Source organism: Nerophis ophidion, linkage group LG11 (genome assembly GCF_033978795.1).
Source record: "Nerophis ophidion isolate RoL-2023_Sa linkage group LG11, RoL_Noph_v1.0, whole genome shotgun sequence".
NCBI lineage: Eukaryota > Metazoa > Chordata > Actinopteri > Syngnathiformes > Syngnathidae > Nerophis > Nerophis ophidion.
Genome location: NC_084621.1, coordinates 1,059,748 through 1,073,083, shown reverse-complemented (window position 1 = coordinate 1,073,083; position 13,336 = coordinate 1,059,748).

Sequence of the window (13,336 nt, the reverse complement as noted above, 5' to 3'; positions counted from 1 at the left end):
TGGGAAGATGACATTGAGGGTTTATGCAAAACATTATGTGCTACTTCTGCTGTACTATTCTTTTATTGTGACACATTTTAGATGAAGACCAATTCAACATCTGTTCTTTTTTAATGGGTGGAGATTGCTTTTTTATCTCAACTGCTTCAAAGGTCAGAAAATGATTGGAAAATTGCAGGTCAAAAAAGTTAGCAATGACTTAAAATAAGGAACTACTGAATGTTAAGTAAGACTCCGCAGCATCGCGTGGACATCGGGGGCGTACGCCGTACGGTACCTCTGGATTGGCAGACCGGGGTGGTGGTCCCTCTCTTTAAGAAGGGGGACCAGAGGGTGTGTTCCAACTATGGTGGGATCACACTCCTCAGCCTTCCCGGTAAGGTTTATTCAGGTGTACTGGAGAGGAGACTACGCTGGATAGACAAACTTCGGATTCAGGAGGAACAGTGTGGTTTTCGTCCTGGTCGTGGAACTGTGGACCAGCTTTATACTCTCGGCAGGGTCCTTGAGGGTGCATGGGAGTTTGCCCAACCAGTCTACATGTGCTTTGTGGACTTGGAGAAGGCATTGGACCGTGTCCCTCGGGAAGTCCTGTAGGGAGTGTTCAGAGAGTATGGGGTATAGGACCTTCTAATTGTGGCGGTCCACTCCCTGTATGATCAGTGTCAGAGCTTGGTCCGCATTGCCGGCAGTAAGTCGGACACATTTCCAGTGAGGGTTGGACTCCGCCAAGGCTGTCCTTTGTCACCCATTCTGTTCATAACTTTTATGGACAATATTTCTAGGCGCAGTCAAGGCGTTGAGGGGATCCGGTTTGGTGGCTGCAGGATTAGGTCTCTGCTTTTTGCAAATGATGTGGTCCTGATGGCTTCATCTGGCCAGGATCTTCAGCTCTCACTGGATCGGTTCACAGCCGAATATGAAGCGAGTTGGATGAGAATCAGCACCTCCAAGTCCAAATCCAGGGTTCTCGCCCGGAAAAGGTTGGAGTGCCATCTCCGGGTTGGGGAGGAGACCCTGCCCCAAGTGGAGGAGTTCAAGTACTTAGGAGTCTTGTTCACGAGTGAGGGAAGAGTGGATCGCGAGATCGACAGGCGGTTCGGTGCAGCGTCTTCAGTAACGCGGACGTTGTACCGATCCATTGTGGTGAAGAAGGAGCTGAACCGAAAGGCAAAGCTCTCAATTTACCGGTCGATCTACGTTCCCATCCTCACCTATGGTCATGAGCTTTGGGTCATGACCGAAAGAACAAGATCACGGGTACAAGCGGCCGAAATGAGTTTCCTCCCCTGGGTGGCAGGGCTCTCCCTTAGAGATAGGGTGAGAAGCTCTGCCATGAAGAGGAGCCAGATGAGATGTTTTGGGCATCTGGTCAGGACGCACCCGAACGCCTCCCTAGGGAGGTGTTTAGGGCACGTCCAACCGGTAGGAGGCCACGGGGAAGACCCAGGACACGTTGGGAAGACTATGTCTCCCGGCAGGCCTGGGAACCCTTTGGGATCCCCCGGGAAGCGTTGGACGAAGTGGCTGGGGAGAGGAAAGTCTGGGCTTTCCTGCTTAGGCTGCTGCCCCCGCAACCCAACCTTTGATAAGCGTAAGAAGATGGATGGATGGATACATGTTAAGTAATTGATTACTTAACTGAGTTGTAAGTTTTTCTTTGCCCTTATGTGGGCTCTGAACCGAGGATGTCGTTGTGGCTTGTGCAGCCCTTTGAGACACTTGTGATTTAGAGCTATATAAGTAAACATTGATTGATTTATTAATAATTGTATTGGGTTCAGTCTAAAAAGTATGAATTATTATATTATTTAAAAATAATGATTTAATATCTGATAATATATTAAAATCTCTGATAGCTACTTTTAAAGGTCAGAAAATATTGTGAAAATTACATGTCAAAGGTCAGTAATTGTTGAATTGATAAAAAAAAATGTTATGCTAAAAAAATATGATTGTATGAATTCCAGGCCATTGTTAACAGTTGTATGATTTAACAAAAAGGACTAATAAAAACAAATATTTGAGGTAATATTTTAATTATGTCTTTACATTTACAGTTTAATGAAGACAAATCTAAATTTTTGGATATGGAAAAAAAATAATCATATGTTAATTTGTATCTGTTTTCATTGTGAAGTATTTGTGTCTATATCTGTACTTCACTGTATTGTCCATCCATCCATTTTCTAGCACGTATTTATTCCCATCGGGGTCGTGGGTCACTGTATTGTTATTATGATTATTTCTATTTTAACATGTCGGAAAAAAAACGAGCACTTCTACATTGGTATGTAAGCCAATACAAGTGTACTATTGAAAAATATCCTGAAAAAAAATCTTAAAACTTGTTTTGAATGTCTATAAAATAAAGAACACTATGTAAAAATTAATAAATAAAAAACACACATTTTATCTAATTTTGTTGAACTATTTATTCAGATAAAAATAAAGTAGGGTTATGTACACTATCCAGTGACAAAGTGTGACATAATGATAGTGTTACTTCCACTCGTTGAGTATAAAACCAATACTATGTGCGTTCCACATGATGCGTTCAGGAGCATCTGTTGATCGTCGCTGTCCTTGTGTGTGTCACTCACCTTGCTCTCGTGAGGATACAAAATGACCCGTGATTTAGAGCTTTAACACGTGTGTAGCACTTTAAATGGAAATGTGACAATCCCACGAGCTTTGTCAAGGATAAGACTCCGCTTTATTCGACTGTGCATGCTACGCACATTGCTTGTCAACCCAGGCACCCCCTCCTCCATGTGTTGCCATGCATAACCTTGGGAGCTCTCCTTCCTCTAAGCATCATGGGATGGCTCTCTGAAGACGGGATTAGCCAATCAGCCGTTAGGGTCACCTTAGTCAAATAACACCCCTCCCTTCCCATCATTTTTCATCTCACTGCTCATCGTCCTGTTTCTTGTGCTACCACACACACACACACACACACACACACACACACACACACACACACACACACACACACACACACACACACACACACACTCTTGTATTTGTTACCTTCTTGAGACCTACGAAAAATGCCTACCTCTTTAGGACCACCCTTCCTAGATATATAAAGGTTTGTGTTTACAAAATTAATACTGTATAGATGCTATGCCAATAAAAAAAAATGTTGTTGTGAAAAATGAGTTGAAATTTCACAAGAAAAAGGTCACCATTTCACAAAAAAAACTTTTGGCAGGGAATTTCAGCAGTATTATAATAAAAGTCGTAATTTTACACAACGCAAGTCAAAATTTTACAAGAAAACTGAACATTTGTGCAATAAAAGTTGGACTTTTACTGTAACGGTCGGAATTTCTCAAGAAAAGCTTAACATTTTCAAAATAGTCGTAATTTTACTTGACTAAAGTATGACAAAAGTCATAATTTCACTCAAAATATGTCACTGTTTTACAAGAACAACAAAAAAATTGGCAGTAGTCAGAATTTTATATGACAAATGTCACCATTTGGCATTAAAAAGTAAAAATGTTACATTAAAAAAGTAATAATTTTCCATAAAAAGGAATAATTTCATGAGAAAATATTGCAATATTACAGAAACAGAAAGAATTTGAGAAATTGTTCATAATTTTAATAGGAAAAAGTTGCTTGTTTTTTAGTTGGTAATAGGTTTTTAATCTTCATTATTTCAATCAATCACACCCAGTATTTACTTCAAGTTATTACAGTACGTCTCTAGGACATATTTTATTTTTTTTATTATTTTGGCTAAAGGGGGTGCATTGCAATTTCCTACACACACTTGTTATTTCAAATGTTGACCAGAGGGGGAGCACTTTCAAAACCGACACACAGACAATTTGAAAAATCTCTCCTTTTTGGGAGCACCCTAATTTTGATAGATTTCACCACCAGTGGTGCAAATGAAACATTCTCTGTTAGGTGCAATGGTTTCCCGTATTGGGACCATGATTTCGGTTCTCACTTGTTCACCGGTTCTCATATGGACGGTACTTTTTCTTGTTGATGTCTCAAGAAAGGTGAAAATACAAAAAAAACCACACTTACACACACAAATATACACATTGGCAGAAACACAACATTTTCAATGCATGTAAGACTGCATATGGAATAGGCTTGTAATGGTAAACGGTATAATGGAGGGGTAGGGAACCTATGGCTCTCGAACCAGATGTGGCTCTTTTGATAACTGCATCTGGCTTTCAGATAAATCTTAGCTGACATTGCTTAATAAACGATAAGTAATGAATAATTACAGTATTAAAAATAACGTTCAAAGTATAAAACATTCTCATGCATTTGAAGAAGTCTCATTAACGGTAAGAATTATGTTATTTATCATTGGTTAGCGTCAGAATAACAATGTTGTTAAAAATAATAAGAGACTTATTACACTGTTGGTCCTACTTAAAAATGCACGCATTAAGTTGTATTCAGTGTTTAAAAAATATTATATGCTTCTCACGAAAATACATTTTAAAATATTTGGCTTTCATGGCTCTCTCAGCCTAAGAGGTTCCCGACCCCTGGCATAATGATAGACCGCGATAAAATTCCATGCGGTTAGTAATACCGCTAGAATTTGTAATTACCGGAAAAAGGTCATTTATTAATACATTTTAGCAGTGACGGGCCGTGCATTTCTCACCTAGGCCTTCAGTGATGTCCTACTGAGTCTGACTTCACCTCTCAAAATACCGATATTTATGTCACCATCACCACATGGACAAGGCTGGAGATGGGCAACCTTTACCACTCAAAGAGCCATTTTGACCCGTTTTACAAAATAAAGAAAACAATGGGAGCCACAGAACTCTTATGAAATTAAAAATGAAATAACACTCCATACAAAGGTTTTTTTTTGCTTTGTACAAACCAGGGCTGTCAGACACGCAGCCCGCACCTTAATATAAAAATGTAATGTTAGTGCGGCCCGCAAGTTTTATACAGATGCCGCTTGACAGCATCACTCTTGCCAACCCTCCCAATTTTTCCCGGGAGACTCCTGAACTATTGTCGCGAACATCAGCTGATTTTCAACCACACATCAAAAATACCGACATGCTGTAAAGGTACTTCCTTTATCGCTATCTATAATATGTACAAACAGCTTGCCAGCTCAGTCACATATTATATATGGCCTTTGAAGATACATGTAATTGACTGCAAGGCATACTTGTTCAACAGCCATACAGGTCACACTGTGAGTGGCCGTTTAAACAACTTTAACACTCTTACAAATATGCGCCACACTGTGAACCCACACCAAATAGGAATGACAAACACATTTCCGGAGAATATCCGCACTGTAACACAACATAAACACAACAGAACAAATACCCAGAATCCCATGCATCTATAACTCTTCCAGGCTACATTATACACCCCCGGTATAGTTAGGGATGCATGGGATTCTGGGTATTTGTTGCGTTGTGTTTATGTTGTGTTACAGTGCGGATGTTCTCCCGAAATGTGTTTGTCATTCTTGTTTGGTGTGGGTTGACAGTGTGGCGCATATTAGTAAGAGTGTTAAAGTTGTTTATATCACAACCCTCAGCGTAACCTGTATGGCTGTTTATCAAGTATGCCTTGCAGACGCTTCGTGCTACATGTGACCGGCCAGCACGCAGAGAGCATGTTGTAAAAGCGGGCGCGACGACATGGTTTACAGGACGTTTAAGGCATTGCTTGCGCGGCACGCCCTCAATTTTGTACTCCAGGTGTTAAATCGAAGAATGTTAGCCCCGGGTGATATCTTGGTGAGGCATATCAATCTGGAAACCTCTCGGCGAAATTAGGAGTGTCGGCGATTATGCAAGTGAGCCACACCAAAGTGATCAAAGAGCCTCATGCGGCTCTGGAGCCGCGGGTTGCCGACCCCTGTACTATACAGAAACCCACTTGTGCATTGAATTATGGTGGTCTATTTTTCGATGCATTTAACATTCAATAAACGCGCTTCAGCAATTAAAACATATCTTACGTGGTACTGTCAAAATTTTAAGAATTGTCTGAAACAAATTAAACATAAAAAAATTAAGAAATACGATTTTTGAACTCACAACTTGTAGAACCCATTTGACGGCCTGTAAGCCAGTGATAGCGGTCGTAGTTGGTCGTAGTCGGTTGATTCGTGCGAAAGTCGCAGGCAAACTGTTTCACCGCCAGGATAGCTTCCGGTGTCGGCCGACCTCGTTTCACAATATGTTGTTTCTCTTAAGAGTCCAGGGCATGACGTTAAAGTGCATCCGGCAGTGGAGGCTCCTCTATGGGGTCTTGGGGCACTAGGAGGTTAACCCCTTTACCACTGTTACCCCAGGTGGTCCTTGGCAAAGGCCTAGTATCTGACTGCCCCCTAGCCAGGGATACGGTGAAGACCTCAATGGCGGCGCAGGTGGAAGACGGTAGATTTAAGAACTACCACAACGGCTGCGATGGCTGCAGATGGCTGCAGCAGAAAAGGGTCCCCGGTTGTCTTGGACTCCATGCCACTGGACCCTGACCTGATTCTGTCAAGGATGGTGTGGTGACACCAGTCTCCCCACGTTAAACGGAGTCACGCACAGGCATCCTCCATAAAGGGAAACACCCCTACCAGTGAGATTGTCATACTCGTTCGAGTGACCACCGATGAGTTTCCCTTAAGTATCCTTCTTGAAAATGGCCTAGCAAATATAAATCTGCTAGGAAAGGGCTATATAGATCTGATTCATAATTATTATTATTATTATTATTAAATTAAACAACACTTGTATTGGATGCTATTTGACTGGGCAGGTGCACCTAATGTAGTGTCCTGTGAGGGTATGTGCATCCTTTCGCATGATATATGCGCGTGTGTGTGGCATGTGACAGATGAGTAATGGACCGAGGAGTGAAATGAATGAGGGGGATGGGAGAGAAGGAGGGCTTGTAGTTGCCACGGCGACCTTCACTCCCCAGGGTTGTTTGACTTGTGTGGCCGTGACAAGGCAGCAGCACCCTCCCTCCATATCCGTCCAAGGATAAATGATTTCCCGTTCGCGTCAGTGTCATATGGAGATGGCCATGTATGTTCGGTTCCCATGCTCACAACAAGAACTGTGCTTTTGAGAACCAGTAGACTCCATGTCGGAAGAGATGACTGGTTGCCTGGCTAGCATAGCACCAGGTTATTAATACACCACACTGAGCCATTGGACACAATCCCAGCAGACCCCCAACGTCTGTTGTACCGTAACCTACAGTATTCAGCACCTTCCTCATCCCAAGAATCACTGCTTTCATTATACACGTTCAAATATGAGGAGGCAGATTAATGGTACATTTCTACGTTCCCAGAGCCCAAAAAAAGTCTGCGGGCTATAGAGCGTTTTCCATTCAGGCTCCAGTACTCTGGAATACCCTCCCGGTAACCGTTAGAGATGCTACCTTAGTAGAAGCATTTAAGTCCCATCTTAAAACTCATTCGTATTCTGTACAAACGAAAACCATAAAATTAAAGTAAAACATTGTAAACCATATAATGATCAAAAACATTATATTTACAGAAACTTTCATGAAACGTTTTGCTGAGAAATATCGTGATTTTACAGATTTTTTCCAAATTATTAGGGTCAACCACCTTTAATGAAGTGACAATGCTGGCAGTTCCACAGAAAAATACTATTATTTTACAGATCAGGGGTCTCTCATTCATCTTACCGGGGGGCCACTGGATGCAGGAACTTGGTGCAAAGTGGGTTCACCTTCCATGGATGGCTATCCCGCCCTAACAACATACTTACCGATCCTACCGCCAGACTTTCGGTGACCCTCTCGTAGGGTTGACCCCATGTTCGCCCGGACAAATATATTATGGGCTTACTGTGACAGCGCTTTATCGCCCACTGTGTTCGCTCATTCACCGAACCAACAGCGCGCCGACTTAAACGCGTGATGTGTATGGCTTTAACAGACATGTTATAGTGACTGCAAGACAAACTTGATCAACAGCCATACAGGTCACACTGACGGTGGCCGTACAAACAACTTTAACACTGTTACAAATATGCGCCACACTGTGGAGCCACATCAAACAAGGATGACAAACACATTTCAGGAGAAGATCCTCACTGTAACACAACATGAACACAAAATAACAAATACCCATAATCCCATGCAGCCCTGACTCTCAGGGGTACACCCCCGCTGCCACCCATGGCATGAAGCAGAGTGGAGGTAGCATGGCATGACATGAGTAGAGGTATCATGGCATGACGTGAGTAAAGGTAGCATGGCATGATGTGAGTAAAGGTATCATGGCATGACGTGAGTAAAGGTAGCATGGCATGACGTGAGTAGATGTAGCATGGCATGACGTGAGTAAAGGTAGTATGGCATGATGTGAGTAGAGGTAGCATGGCATGAAGCAGAGTGGAGGTATCATGGCATGACGTGAGTAGAGGTATCATGGCATGACGTGAGTAAAGGTAGCATGGCATGATGTGAGTAAAACTATCATGGCATGACGTGAGTAGAGGTATCATGGCATGACGTGAGTAAAAGTAGCATGGCATGATGTGAGTAAAAGTAGCATGGCATGATGTGAGTAGAGGTATCATGGCATGACGTGAGTAAAGGTATCATGGCATGACGTGAGTAAAGGTAGCATGGCATGATGTGAATAGAGGTATCATGGCATGATGTGAGTAAAGGTAGCATGGCATGATGTGAATAGAGGTATCATGGCATGACGTGAGTAAAGGTAGCATGGCATGATGTGAGTAGAGGTATCATGGCATGACGTGAGTGAAGGTATCATGGCATGACGTGAGTAAAGGTAGCATGGCATGACGTGAGTAGAGGTAGCATGGCATGATGTGAGTAGTTGTAGCATGGCATGATGTGAGTAAAGGTAGCATGGCATGATGTGAATAGAGGTATCATGGCATGATGTGAGTAAAGGTAGCATGGCATGATGTGAATAGAGGTATCATGGCATGACGTGAGTAAAGGTAGCATGGCATGACGTGAGTAAAGGTAGCATGGCATGACGTGAGTAGTTGTAGCATGGCATGATGTGAGTAAAGGTAGCATGGCATGATGTGAGTAAAGGTAGCATGGCATGACGTGAGTAAAGGTATCATGGCATGACGTGAGTAGATGTAGCATGGCATGACGTGAGTAGAGGTAGCATGGCATGATGTGAGTAGAGGTAGCATGGCATGAAGCAGAGTGGAGGTATCATGGCATGACGTGAGTAGAGGTATCATGGCATGATGTGAGTAAAGGTATCATGGCATGATGTGAGTAAAGGTATCATGGCATGACGTGAGTAGAGGTATCATGGCATGATGTGAATAAAGGTATCATGGCATGACGTGAGTAAAGGTAGCATGGCATGATGTGAGTAAAGGTATCATGGCATGACGTGAGTAAAGGTATCATGGCATGACGTGAGTAGAGGTATCATGGCATGATGTGAATAAAGGTATCATGGCATGATGTGAGTAAAACTATCATGGCATGACGTGAGTAGAGGTATCATGGCATGACGTGAGTAAAAGTAGCATGGCATGATGTGAGTAGTTGTAGCATGGCATGATGTGAGTAAAGGTAGCATGGCATGATGTGAATAGAGGTATCATGGCATGATGTGAGTAAAGGTAGCATGGCATGATGTGAATAGAGGTATCATGGCATGACGTGAGTAAAGGTAGCATGGCATGACGTGAGTAAAGGTAGCATGGCATGACGTGAGTAGTTGTAGCATGGCATGATGTGAGTAAAGGTAGCATGGCATGATGTGAGTAAAGGTAGCATGGCATGACGTGAGTAAAGGTATCATGGCATGACGTGAGTAGATGTAGCATGGCATGACGTGAGTAGAGGTAGCATGGCATGATGTGAGTAAAGGTAGCATGGCATGATGTGAGTAGAGGTAGCATGGCATGACGTGAGTAAAGGTAAAGTCGCCAGGCTGACTCCCTGGCAACTTTCGATTTAAATAATTGACATGATTAGTGAAAACAGGTGTGCGAGTTCAAAATGTGAGACAGGTGCGTGACATGAAGACAGGTGAAAACTAATGGGTAGTCACGGAAACAAAACAAACAAGGAAGTGCAAAAACAGGAACTGAGTGTCCAAAAAACAAACAGCACATGGCCAAACAAAAACATGCTCAACAGACATGACAGTTGAGGTATAACACGGATTGGCACATTATTTATTTTACAAATTACTCACTTTTATTACTTTAGCGTGCTTAAATTTGTGTTTTTAATGTAATTTTATGACGCTTTTCTCTTGGAATTTGGACTTCATTCTTTCACTGAGATTATGATCATTTTAGTGTAGCCAAGAACTACTTTGTTAGTCAGATGCTGGTCGGGTGCAAACGAAGCACGCTCTAACAGAATGAGGCCACACAATAAGCAAAGCATCTGCTAGGCTTGTTTTTTAAGGGTCTTACTTGGCATTTTGCAAGCGAATGCATCATTAGTCCTTTGCTGCTGGCCTCTTTGGGATTGTGCTCGCTCTAATTCACACATATTTATTTTATGACTGTGGCTTTATTGTACATATTTGGAAAATCAAAAAGTTTACATACACTTGTAAAGAACATCAGGTCATGGCTGTCTTGAGTTTCCAATCATTTCTACAACTCTTATTTTTTGGTGATAGAGTGATTGGAGCACATACTTGTTGCTCATAAAATAACATTCATGAACTTTGGTTCTTTTATGAATTTATTTTGGGTATACTGAAAATGTGACCAAATCTGTTGGGTCAAAAGTATACACACAGCAATGTTAACATTTGGTTACATGTCCTTTGGCAAGTTTCTGTTATGATCCGCTGCCCGGATCATAACACATTCTGGTTTTGTTCGGTTTTGGTATTATGTTCTACTAATGTTTACCTTAGTTACTAGTGGCACTTCTTTGTTTATTCTAATACCATAGTCAGGTATTGTTTGCACCTGTCATTTGCTCCTGACGCGCACCTGTCTTTGTTGATTACCACCTTGATTTAAGCCTGCCGTCTTTGTTCATTCTTTCTCGCTTCGTAGTTTGTGTTTCCCTACAGTGACTATTCTGATTCCATGTTTGTACTTGCTAGCTTCCACGCTAAGCCTTTTGTTCCTCTAGCTCCCATGCTCGTGGTTTTGTTTTGCCTTTTGTGCCTCTTGCAAGTTTTCTGTTCTTAGTCTGTTCTTTAGTTTTTACAAAACAGTATTTCTTACCTTACGCTGTGTCCGAGCCAGATCTGCATCAAGAGAGAACGCACCCGCATCACGATGCCAACCATTCGTCACAGTTTCACTGCAATAAGGCGTTTCTGGTAGCTATCCGCAAGCTTCTGGTTGAATTTTTAACCACTCCTCCTGACAAAATTGGTGCAGTTCAGCTAAATTTGTTGTTTTTCTGATATGGACTTGTTTCTTCAGCATTGTCCACATGTTTAGGTCAGGACTTTGGGATGGCCATTGTAAAATTTTAATTCTTGCTGGATTTAGCCATTCCTTTACCACTTTTGACATCCAACTGCGCCCAAGACCCAACCTCCGGGCTGATGATGTTAGGTTGTCCTGAAGAATTGAGGTAATCCTCCTTTTTTTGTTGTTCAATTTACTCTCTGTAAAGCACTAGTTCCGTTGGCAGCAAAACAGGGCCAGAACATAATACTACCACCACCATGCTTGGCGGTAGGCATGGTTTTTCTGGGATTAAAGGCCTCACCTTTTCTCCTCCAAACATATTTCTGGATATTGTGGCCCAATAGCTCAATTTTAGTTTCATATGACCACAGAAATTTCCTCCAGAAGAGGATAGGTTGATTGGCAACACTAAATTGGCCCTCTATCTCTGTTGGGCCTGTGATTAGCAGGCGACTTATCCAGGGTGTACGCCGCCTTCCGCCCGATTGTAGCTGAGATAGGCACCAGCGCCCCCCGTGACCCCAAAGGGAATAAGCGGTAGAAATTAGTTGGATGGATAGATGGTCTTATCTTTGTCCATGTGATGTCAGATGACACAAAAATGTAGCTGTTTGGCCAGAATACCCAGAAACATGTAGGATTGTACTTCAAAGTCCCCGCCTTTGGCTGCCGCCCAGCTCACCCTGCACCCGTGCTCTATAGGACCCCTATTATCAGAGGTGAGCCCATTGGAGGAGGAACCTACTTTGCCTTTTTGGCCTATGCCCTGCTGAGCCCCATGGAGACAGGCCTAGCCACCGGGCCCCTATGACCTGCGTCCGGGCAAGGGAAATCTGTGTCCCTGTTTAGGTCGAGCTGCTCTTTGTCTAGTTCCTCACCTAGGACCTGTCTGTCTTGGAAGACCCTACCAGGGGCATAGCTCCTCTAGGATCATTGGGACAAGCAAACTCCCCTACCACATACTTGCCAACCTTGAGACCTCCGATTTCGGGAGGTGGGGGGTGGGGGCGTGGTTAAGAGGGGAAGAGTATATTTACAGCTAGATTCATCAAGTCAAATATTTTGTGTATATATATATGTATATATATATATGTATATATATATATATATGTATATATATATATGTGTGTATATATAATTTTTTTTAATTTATTTTTTTTATCTATATATATATATATATACATATATATAAATAAAAGAAATACTTGAATTTCAGGGTTCATTTATTTACACATTTACACACACATAACACTCATCTACTCATTGTTGAGTTAAGGGGTTGAATTGTCCATCCTTGTTTTTCTAACCATATGCATGCATAGTAGATGGCAGTATTTTCCTGTTTAAAAGTGTCACAACATTGCTTTTTACGGCAGACGAAGTGCTTTACGGTAGACAAACACGGACTGCTGTTGTTGTGTGTTGTTAGTTACCGCGCTGGGAGGACGTTAATGAAACTGCAATAAAACAATAAACCCAAATAATAAACTAAGAACTCACACGCGATCATTCTACAGTTATAACGTCATTGGGCAGACACACTCTTTACATTGTGGGAAAGCGGACGTGAAAACAGGCTGTCGACACGTCACTCAGGCCCGGATGGAGCTGGAGGGGGCGTGGTCTCCAGCTCCGCCTGAATTTCGGGAGATTTTAGGAAGAAAAAATTTGTCCGGGGAGGTTTTCGGGAGAGGCGCTGAATTTCGGGATTCTCCCCAAAAATCTGTGAGGGTTGGCAAGTATGCCCTACCACGATAACGTGGCAGTTCAGAGAGGGTTATTTATACATATTTATATCCTCCTTTGAAATAATTCCTAATGCAATGATAGGAGCCGGGCTGCGGTTTAATCTGTCGAGGATGACGTCCATGATGGCCACAGAGGGAACAGACAGCGAGGTGCGGTGAAGCTGAACTATGCAGCTGAACTTT